Genomic DNA, 12,031 nt, shown 5'->3' on the forward strand with positions numbered 1-12,031 from the left:
GGTAGAGGAATATTTATCTATTTAAGAAACTGCTAAACTGTTTTTCAAAGTGATTATTCCTTTTCAAAGTTCAGCCTACAGGTGGTGATAGTTGCAGTTGCTCCACAGCCTCATCAGCACTTGATATTATCAATCTTTTTTTAATTTAGACACTTTAATAGGATTTTAATGTTTTTCAATGTGAATTTAATTTGCATTTTTATAATAATAATGTTAAGCATTCATAGATTTCTTATTTGCCAACTGCGCTTATTCCTTGGTGCATTATTAGTGCATATCCTTTGCAAACATTTTTATTTGGGTTGTTGTATCATTGTTATTGAGAGTTCTTTGAAAGCTGGATACATATTTTATTTTTTATTTATCAGATATTTGATCTGTAAATGTATTTACCAGTCTATCACTTATTATTTCATTCTCTCAATAGTTTTTCTCAGGGAGAAGTTCTTATTTGTTATGTGGTTCAATTTATCATATTTTTCTTTGATAGATCATGCTTTGGAGTTGTAGCTGAGAAATTTTTGCCTATTCTAACTTCACAGAGATTTTCTTACTATGTTATATTCTAGAAATTTTATAAAGTTAGGTTTTACATTTTAGTTTATAATCAGTTTGATTTTATTTGTGAACATCTTATAAGGCAGATTAAAGTTTATTTATCTTTATATTTTCATCCAAATCATGAAGCACTATTTATTTGAAAGAATATCCTTTTGTCCACTGAAATGACTTTGAATGTTTAGCAAAAATCAATTGACCCTTTATATGTGGGTGTATTTCTGGACTGTCTTTTCTGTTCTATTGATCTATTTTTCTATCTTGACACTAATACTACACTCCCTTGTTTAATACATTTTTATAATAAATCTTGAGGTTAGGTAGTATAAGTCTTCCAAGTTTTCTCTTCTTTTCAAAGTTGTTATGGCAAATCTAGGTTTTTAGCACTTCAGTAAGAATTTTTAAATGTTTCTGTTTCTTAAAATAAGGTGTGCTGAAATTTTGATTGGAATTCCCTTCAGTTTGTATATCAGGATATAACAAGTGGAAGTTTATGACTCAAATCTACCTACCATAAATTTTTGTAAATAAAATTTTATTGGAACTTAGTCACTTCTGCTCTTTATATGCTGTCCGCAGCTTCCTTCATGCTACAGTGGGCAGAGTTGAGTAGTAGATATGATCATTATTCTTAGATTTTTTTTAAATGATTTTGATAATTATAGTGGACATAATTTTCTTTAGTTATATATTAAACCAATAATTATATCAGTGATAAATTGAATAATTAAATGTTAATCAGCACTTCCTTAAACTTTCCTTATGGTTCTAATAATTTCTAGAGGATATTCCAACATTCTCTAAAAGTATTAAATAATAAAGTTTGAAATAGGTATCTAATTTTTGTTCCTGAAACTCAGGCATCTTGTCATTTTGTTAAACTCAATGCCGACAGTAATGAGAAAATTTATACAAAGATGATAGAGGGATAGGTGGATAATGCCAAGAAAGATTACTCATTCACTTTTATGCTACAGTAATTCAGTAATTAGAAATTAATAGTAAAATATCAAGATACCTTACAAATTTCTTTTGACATAATTATATAGTTTTCCACATCCAAATATTTATATAGACAAGTATATTTATTGCATTTTTATTAATGAAAATTCTTGGCACGCCTTAAATCCTTATTGGTTATAAGGTATTTTTCTTTCAAAAACATTCTGGATTTTCTTTCTAGACTTTTAATTTTAATTTAGTATTTATTTTAACATTTTATTTAATATTTATTTATTGATATTTTTAATGAAATTGATAACAATTGTAACCATGTATTAACTTTGTCATTTTTTACTCTACAGTGGATTCATAAAATCAATTTGAAGTCTATAAAATCTGAACTAATTTAATGACACTGAAATTTTTATACTTTAAATATTTTGAACTAATTTACCTGTGAAAGGATCATTCTTTTGCTTTTTTATAGGAAAATCCTGAAAGTATAATTTATTCTAAGACTGTTCTATTATTTCTGTTTCTCCTTTTTATGATTAACTTGCAAGGATTTCCCCCAACCCCCTTGCCAGATTTTGTGTTTCAATGAGATTATCCAATTTATAATTAATGGTTATACATCATATTACATTTATTTAATTTCTACTCTCTTCTTATTGCTTTGTGATTTTTCGAGATTCTATTAGTATATTTTTCTCTGACTCAGAGATTCTTTCCTCAGCAGTGTTCAGTTTACTAATAAGCCCATCAATGGAGTTCTTTGCTTTTGTCAGTGTTTTCTACCTCTAGCATTTTTTTTCCTCCTTAGGATTTCCATCTCTCTGGTTTCATTGTTTATCTGTTCTTGCACTCTATCTACTTTACCCACTAGAACTCATTGTATTAATCATAGTTGTTTTAAATTCTTAGTCTGATAATTTCAACATCTCTGCCATTTCTGTTGCTTGCTGTCTCTTCACATTGTATTTTTTGGTTTTTGTATAGATTGTAAATTTTTTCTTAATAGCTGAACATGATGTACCAGGTAAAAGGAACTACTGTAAATAGGCCTTTAAGTATGTGGTGATGAGATGTGGATGCAGGGAAGCATTTTCTAACCCTGTTATTAGATCTCAGTCTTCTGTTCAGTGAACTGTCTCTGGACTGTGAACTTCATAAATTTTTCTCCATTTTTTTCTCCTTGTTTAGCTGGGATGGGATGACTACAGTGGGTTGGACTTGGGTATTTTTCTTCTACTATGTTGGAGGCTAGACCAGCTAGAGTTGGTTATTTTCCTCCCACAGGTCACTTAGGCTCTGATAATAACCCCAGCAGTTTGGGCTCTGGATAACTAGTTTTACATGACGGCAGGCCTTGCTAGAGGGACAGAGTGCTCTGTATTTAAAAATGGTTCCATCCCCTCTCCCCTTGGAGGAAGCCCTGGAAGATTTGTCTCCAGTATTTACTGTGGTAATCTAGTTGAGCTGCCAAATGTAAATCTCACAATATTGCATGTCTCCCCCCATGACCAGGTCCCCATGGAGTTTTTATCTCTTAGATTGTTCACTCCGAGCCTCCAGCAATTTGTCAATTCTAGTTCAGGTTGTCCTACCCAGGCACTGGCTCCATGGTACTTTCTACTCAAAAGTTTCTCCTCGTAATAAGCGGACACTCCCTATACTCACCTATCCATCTCTCTAATCTTGGGAAAAGCAGTATTCCCTGTTTCCTTCCCTCTCTTTTGCATTGAAAAACAGTTGTTTGTTTTTCAGTCTGTTCAGTTCTTCAATGAGCAGTTAAGCTGGAGTGGAGATTTTCAAGCTTCTTACACTTGGAACTAGAAACCTTCAATTCTCATAAAGATGTCTCATCACGAATAATACCATCTAAACAGGTTGACAGTTCCATTGGTTTTTGAGAGCTTCCCCTTGTTATTCAAGCAAAATTTTTTTATTTCCTTTTGCTTCAGAACATCAGCTATAGAGTGCTTCCCTAGCAGACACTAGTAGTTTTTAACTTCTCCAGCAACTTTTAAATTGTTCACTTCTACTGAGTTTGTGAATCATTTTCCCAAGCATACCATCTCCATCAAGGAGGCCAAAATTTAGGCATAATGGAATTTCTTTTTGTACTAGTTTTATATTTTATCTATACTTTTAATTCCACATATTCAGGATTATGTCTACAACATGTCTTCTTTTAAAATTACACTGATATTCTTGTTGTTACTAAGATATGGTCAATTTTCATTGTTTCAAAATAGTGTATTTACAGATTTCATGGCTTCATCTTTATGTATTTTCACCAATTTTATTTAGTTACGTTTCTTAGTAAATATGTTTAGTAATCTGACATGTTGTATATTTTTATGTCTTAAATATTTCATTTATTAAATAAAAATTTAAGTGTCTTGCTTTAAATTAAGATAAAAAAAGAAAAAAATTCCAAATATCCCAACATAAATGACAGATTTTCTTTTTCTTGATGAGTATACACAGTAAATATAAATATAGACCCAGACATATGCATGCATATCAGTTGGTGTATAAATTAATATTTTTATACACAATACTAGTAAATAAAAAGTGTCAATAAAAAGGAATAGGCTCTTCAAATGCATTAGTTTGTGTTACATTTTAACTAATATAAATTATTGATTAATGTTTTGGAAATATTTTGAAAAATTACCACAGTATTTCTATTAGAGACAGTGTTCATAAACTTCACAAATATATTAGTATTACACTCTCCATAAATTCCCTATTTAGCTGTACCCAGAGCCAAACCACTCATATTTTGATTTTTTGTCTGTTCTAGTGAATCTATGGGATTTTAATTACTTTACAGATGATTATCTTGAGTGATAATAATATAGACTTTAGCCTAATTAACAGATTTGTTAATTGTGTTATTATGTTTACAAACATTAGATGAAATTTGATTTTAGTCAGACTACACGATTGTGTTTTTAAGAGTAAAATATTTCTTGTTTTTAGTCAGTTTTGGTAATAGAGTGAAAATTATTTATTTCCACTTATCTGAACATAGAAGTTAACTATTCATATGATACGATATTTCCATTTCTGATTTTTCAATAATCACTATCCAACTAATTTTATATAAATCAGCATTCATCTTAATTCTTTTTTGGCAAAAGATATTTTGTAAGAATTGCAGGGAAACTACCAAAATGATCCCATATGTTTGCATCACCACAATGGATTAATCTCAAAACTTCTGGAAGCCACAGCCTAAGATTTCAACTGGCTGTGTCTATATATTGCTAGAGAATGAGAGTCCCTTCTCTTCCATCTTCTAAATTTGCACTGTCAGTTTCTATTTTGGGAACATATTGGAAAGGAATTTGGGGAAATGCATTTTCAAGCTTGTCTCACATGATATAGTAAAGCAGGTAGGTGACAGAAATGATGTTGAACTGTCAACATTTTATGTTAGCATGGCCATACCCTTTGTGACCTCATACAAACATTTATCTGTATTAAAGCTATTAAACATCAACAACCCTGTCATTCCTCTACCTAATACTATCAACTCATTTATAGTACAATAAACAATATGCTTACTGTCTCTAAAATTATGAGTACATGATTCCATAAATCTCTTTATCCATATCTGGAGTGTTTTACCTTACTAAACTCAGTCTCACTATCCCTTTGATATCTCTTCTAAATACTAAAATACAAAGTTAAATATATGCAGATAAATTTTAAGTAAAAGGGTAGGATGAAGGCAGAGGGGGAAAATTGGTTAATATACACAAACATACAATTTTTTCTATTAAGCTGCAAAGAGAGAGCTTTCTATGAGATCATAGAAAATATTGAAAAAAATGGGGAGCATTGAAGCAGGAGTAGGTTCAGTGGATTCTTCACCACTTATTTAAGCAACTACTTGTTCCTTCAGAACGACTGAGAATTCAACTTCTTATCAAAAAGAGAGTCCTGCTACATACCACAAATTTAGTGTAAAGTAGGGATTATGTCCATATTATGATAGGTAACTGAGGTTCATGGGTCTTGTAAAGCATTCAGTCTCCATAAGGGCTCAGTGGTAAATTGATTTCTGTTTTTAAAAAAGAGAATGTCTTTTCTCGAGAAGAGAACAAGAATCTTCTCTAAAGCCCTAAGAGTCTGTGCTGTGATATTCCTACCAGTAATTGGAAGATATTTCATAAAGTTTTCTTATCTTCCAGAGAAACTTGAAATAGGATCAGATAGGGATACACTGGATCGTTTGGTCAAAGAAGCAGAAGAGCTCACATTGCATTCTGAAACTGATAAGAGCCTTTTTTTTAAAAAACTCTGCATCCTATTCAAAATTGAAAGCTGAACAGTTCACTCCAGTTAAATCTGGGGAAGGAGATCCCAGGCAGAGGAAATAGCACATGCAAATTTGGTTTTGTCACTTTTACTGTCCAAAGGGGCCAGTCAACATCTGTTTCTTGTTTTGTTTGTTTTTGTGTTACAGGGTACACGGTGTAGCAACTGGTTCTTAATTGTGGAGCAAACACCTCAACATGCTCAAGATCATGTATTAAAATAACTCCTCTTAGTCTTAAGTCCCTGCATGACTATGATGACAGTTTCCCATAGAGCTGTTTTGGATATTTAATGTGGACAAAAGATAAACCTTTATTATGATAATTAAATGAAATTTTAGATTTGTATGCTAATTTATCAAAGCCTAGCTTATCTTGAGTGATATAAATGCAATGAGAACATTGAGAGCTTTCTGTTTTATACTTACGAAGTATGTTTATTCTTGTACTGAATTTTTATTCAGGGCTTAGTTTCTCTTTCAGGGCACTCTGTTTGGAGCAGTGAAAAAAAAGAGACAGAGAGAACCATAAGAAAGAGACAGAAACAGAGACAGAGATATTTACCCTCCAGAGTTGGAAGGCAAATATCAAACCAAATGAAAAAAAAGTGAAATTGTATACTATTTTAATGGTGATAAAGCTGAGGAGAAAAAGTGAAGCAAGCAAAATACGGGAGTGTTGTGATAGAAGGTTACAATGTTAGATAGATGGCCTCACTAAGTAACATTTGAGGAAAGAAACATTAGCCAAGAGGAAATGCTGGATTTTACCGTTCCAGTTAGAAAGTACAGAATGTCGAAAATCTCTAAAACAAGACAGTGCCCAATTCCTTCAAAAAAGAGAACAAAACATGGCTCCAACTGGAGATGATTTTTCTTTGCTTTGAATATTTTACCCCAATCTTCCTCTATCTGGTTAATTATTCATTATTCAGATTAAACTCCTCTGAAAACCTTACTGTTCATTCATTTGTTCAACAAATACCCATTTTATTCTATGTCAAATATCGCAGATTGTCCCCCAAACTACAGTGAAAAATGATTAGAATAAGGAAAAAAAAAAAGCATGACAAAAACATGTTTCTGAAGCGACATGGGGAAGTATTTCAAAATAATAGAATATATTTGATTATTTGCTGGAGACTGACAGGGCAGTAGGAGATGGAGCTGGAAAGATTTTTTTTTAGGGATTTTGTGTGTCCTCTCATTTCTGTTCATCTCTGGCTGCGTATAAAAATATCCTCCGCTAACTTTTTGGGGATGGAAAAGAATTTCAAATTTGCCTCATCCCTGTTATCTTCATCTCTTAGTACTGAATCTTTGTGTATATAGTCAGTGACAAACTCAAGTATTTAACTATTGGTGCCACATTTTAATTTTCTAATATAGTCCTCAAATCTTAAAATTATAATATAAAAATGCTCTCTATGGGTGGTCATATTTTGGAAATAGTTTTTCATCAAATCATTTCTCCGGAAATAAAACTCTTGGAACTGTTTTTTTCCATGTTTCCTTCTTTCTCTCCTCTCCCTCTTTCCTTCCTACCTTTTCCTTCCTTTCTCCTTTCCTTCCGTTCTTCTTTTTGCTTTGTTATCTTTTCAAGATAGGATAAATAAAATTGGATTTATCTATCAGTTGGTTAGCATATTTTTTAAAATTTTCTATAAAATACACACTGAAGCTAGACTGTTTTCTTTATTTGTGCCCTGAATTAATGAAACGTTTGCTCCTGCTGGGAGAATATAATCTTTAGGATTAATTTCAACATTGACAGATAAACATTCAAATAGATTAAATTTCTCCATAAATTCCACAATATACTTTAAAGCTCAGGAATATAGAAGGTAGATTTCACCTATTGACATTAACTTTTATTGATGAAAAGAGTTTGAAATATAATGATATTATAAAAGAAAGAAATGATCATTGTGACATAAAGTAACAAACAAGTGGGTTTGTGACATTTAGTGCAAACAGATGGACTTTTATTTTGTGTATATATAGTACTTAGAACCTAGCCTGATATGACTGATCCTAAATACTTACTAAAACCACCTATAAATTTCAGTTCTTCAGTCATCTAGAGAATCAACTCTATTGTGTTTCTCTAGATTGGCTGCATTCATGGACCATTACGTTCTGAAGAGAGGGTTTCATTGTATAATAAAATAATTCTATAAACCCAGGGTTATATGGGACATTTCTCAATATCATTCTTATGTATATATCATGATTTACACTTATGAATAAACTGTGACAACAAAAACATACTGTTTTTAAACATTTACAAATAAAACAAACTCCCCAAGTTCTAATTCAAGAAATATTCAATTTAAAAGATAGCTGTGCTATAAAAAATGGTAACTCTGAAAAGATTTGCTTGTAATTTAGGATCAACCTTTCCATTGGTGTCTATTATAGCATTATCATACATAACAAGTGTTTGGAATAGTTATTTTAGGAGGTATAATTTTGTTATTTGTAAGTTGGAATGATCACTGTAATATATGTGTACATTTTGCATATATATCTACATATATACACATAAATATATATTTTTAAATGTATAGTATATGTGCATTATACATCTTGAAAAGCTAGTATCTAAAGTACTTATTGTAGGCTAAATCCCATTTATTGCCCAACAATGTCAGTGTGTTATTGAGGTTGTCTAGATATAGTTACATGTATTTTGAAAAGATGTACTTAGCCGTAATATTTTCAAAAGCAATGTCAATTAATAAGAATATACGTATTTCTTTATAAAGTCATTGAAAACTTTCCATGATTGTAATTACTTGTCTAAAATATAAGATAAGATAGAGAAGGTGTTCAGAGCATGTCATTCCAAAATATGCCAATTTGATATATTGATTATTTTGATTTAAAGGCATTTGAGAAATTACAAATCTAAGAAAATCCTCCTTTTCTTCCTGAAAGTAAGAGAAAAAACTCCCATATGAAAGGTGCCTTTCCTATACTAGCAGGAAGGAAGATACTGTTATTATAAGAGATGGGGTATTGGGGCTGAGAAATCTGTTCACACAAACCTTGTTAAACTACCTTTATCTTCCTAATTACTTCTCCACAATTACCCCTATTCCAAACACTTTATCCTATCATTTCTCTATAAATTTACTGTTCTTTGTTGAAAATGCTATATAAGCTGGAATTCTAAGCCACCATTTTGAGTTGCTTTTGGTTTAGGTTTCTTCCACGTGATGTGGGCTGCATGTGTTAATGAACTATCTTTCTCTGTTAATTTGTCTTTCTGTTACAGGTGTCTCAGCCAGGAACTCAGAGGGGTAGGGGAAAATTAGCTTTCTTCTCTGCAAGGGAAACCCACATAGGTGGGCAGAGCACCAGAGCCAAGTTTGCCTTGAGGTAAGTTACAGAAGCTGGTTTGGGCTTTAGTTTTCTTTGCTTTACCAGCTTCTGGGAATAGAGAGCAACTCTGCAAACCAAGAGAAGGTCAAATAAAACACAATTCCATTAAAACTGAGAACCCACAGATTTATCCCCTCTGAAAGTACATAAGTCCCACCTCCAGTCTTTTTTTTTTTTTTTGAACATTTTTATTGATTTATAATCATTTTACAATGTTGTATCAAATTCCAGTGTAGAGCACAATTTTTCAGTTATACATGAACATATATATATTCATTGTCACATTTTTTTCTCTGTGAGCTACCATAAGATTTTGTGTATATATCCCTGTGCTATACAGTATAATCTTGTTTATCTATTCTACAATTTTGAAATCCCAGTCTATCCCTCCCCACCCCTCGCCCCCTTGGCAACCACAAGTATGTATTCTATGTCTATGAGTCTGTTTCTGTTTTGTATTTATGCTTTGTTTGTTTGTTTGTTTTAGATTCCACATATGAGCGATCTCATATGGTATTTTTCTTTCTCTTTCTGGCTTACTTCACTTAGAATGACATTCTCCAGGAGCATACGTGTTGCTGCAAATGGCGTTATGTTGTCAGTTTTTATGGCTGAATAATATTCCATTGTATAAATATACCACTTCTTCTTTATCTAGTCATCTGTTGATGGACATTTAGGTTGTTTCCATGTCTTGGCTATTGTAAATAATGCAGCTATGAACATTGGGGTGCAGGTGTCATCCTGAAGTAGGGTTCCTTCTGGTTATATGCCCAGGAGCGGGATTCCTGGGTCATGCGGTGAGTCTATTCCTAGTCTTCTGAGGAATCTCCATACTGTTTTCCACAGTGGCTGCACCAAACTGCATTCCCACCAGCAGTGTAGGAGGGTTCCCTTTTCTCCACAGCCTCTCCAGCCTTTATCATTTATGGATTTTTGAATGATGGCCATTCTGACTGGTGTGAGGTAACACCTCATTGTAGTTTTGATTTGCATTTCTCTGATAATTAGTGATATTGAGCATTTTTTCATGTGTCTATTGATCATTTGTATGTCTTCTTTGGAGAATTGCTTGTTTAAGTCTTCTGCCCATTTTTGGATTGAGTTGTTTGTTTTTTTCTTATTAAGTCGTATGAGCTGCTTATATATTCTGGGGATCAAACCTTTGTCGGTTTCATTTGCAAAAATTTTCTCCCATTCCATAGGTTGTCTTTTTGTTTTACTTGTGATTTCCTTTGCTGTGCAGAAGCTTGTAAGTTTCATTAGGTCCCATTTGTTTATTCTTGCTTTTATTTCTATTGCTTGAGTAGACTGTTCTAGGAGAACATTTTTGAGATGTATGTCAGATAATGTTTTGCCTATATTTTCTTCAAGGAGGTTTATTGTATCTTGTCTTACGTGTAAGTCTTTGATCCATTTTGAGTTGATTTTTGTATATGGTGTAAAGGAGTGTTCTAGCTTCATTGCTGTACATGCTGCTGTCCAGTTTTCCCAACACCATCTGCTGAAGAGACTGTCTTTATTCCACTGTATATTCTTGCCTCCTTTGTCGAAGATGAGTTGACCAAAAGTTTGTGGGTTCATTTCTGGGCTCTCTATTCTGTTCCATTGGTCTATATGTCTGTTTTTGTACCAATACCATGCTGTCTTGATGACTGTAGCTCTATAGTATTGTCTGAAGTCTGGGAGAGTTATTCCTCCAGCCTCTTTCTTTCTCTTCAGTAATGCTTTGGCAATTCTAGATCTTTGATGCTTCCATAAAATTTTGTTATGATTTGTTCTAGTTCTGTGAAATATGTCCTGGGTAATTGGATAGGGATTGCATTAAATCTGTAAATTGCCTTGGGCAGTGTGACCATTTTAACAATATTGATTCTTCCAATCCAAGAGCATGGGATATCTTTCCATTTTTTAAAATTGTCTTTAATTTCCTTCATCAATGGTTTATAGTTTTCTGTGTGTAATTCTTTCACCTCCTTGGTTAGATTTATTCCTAGGTATTTTATTACTTTGGGTGCTATTTTAAAGGGGATTGTTTCTTTACTTTCTTTTTCTGTTGATTCATCCTTAGTGTGAAGAAATGCCACTGATTTTTGAATGTTAATCTTGTAACCTGCTACCTTGGTGAATTCTTCGATCAGCTCTAGAAGTTTTTGTGTGGACCTTTTAGGGTCTTCTATATATAGTAACATCGTCAGCATATACTGACACTTTTACCTCTTCTTTTCCAATTTGGATCCCTTTTATTTCTCTCTCTTGCCTGATTGCTGTGGCTAGGACTTCCAAGACTATGTTGAATAGGAGTGGTGATAGTGGGCATCCTTGTCTTCTCCCAGATTTTAGTGGGAAGCTTTTGAGTTTTTCACTGTTGAGTACTATGCTGGCTGTAGGTTTGTCATATATAGCTTTTATAATGTTGAGATATGTTCCCTCTATATATAGCTTTTATAATGTTGAGATATGTTCCCTCACTTTGGTGAGAGTTTTTATCATAAATGGGTGTTGAATTTTATCAAATGCTTTTTCTGCATTGATTGAGATGATCATGTGGTTTTTGTCCTTTCTCTCGTTGATGTGATGTATTACATTGATTGATTTGCATATGTTGAACCACCCTTCTGTCCCTGGGATGGACCCCACTTGGTCATGATGTATAATCTTTTTTATGTGTTGTTGCATTCTATTTGCTAATATTTTGGTGAGGATTTTGGCGTCTATGTTCATCAGTGATATTGCCGTATAATTCTTTTTTTTTGGTAGTGTCTTTGCCTGGTTTTGGTATCAGGATGATGATGGTGGCTTCATAGAATG

The sequence above is a fragment of the Camelus dromedarius genome, chromosome 1 (assembly GCF_036321535.1).
Source record: "Camelus dromedarius isolate mCamDro1 chromosome 1, mCamDro1.pat, whole genome shotgun sequence".
Taxonomy (NCBI): Eukaryota; Metazoa; Chordata; class Mammalia; order Artiodactyla; family Camelidae; genus Camelus; species Camelus dromedarius.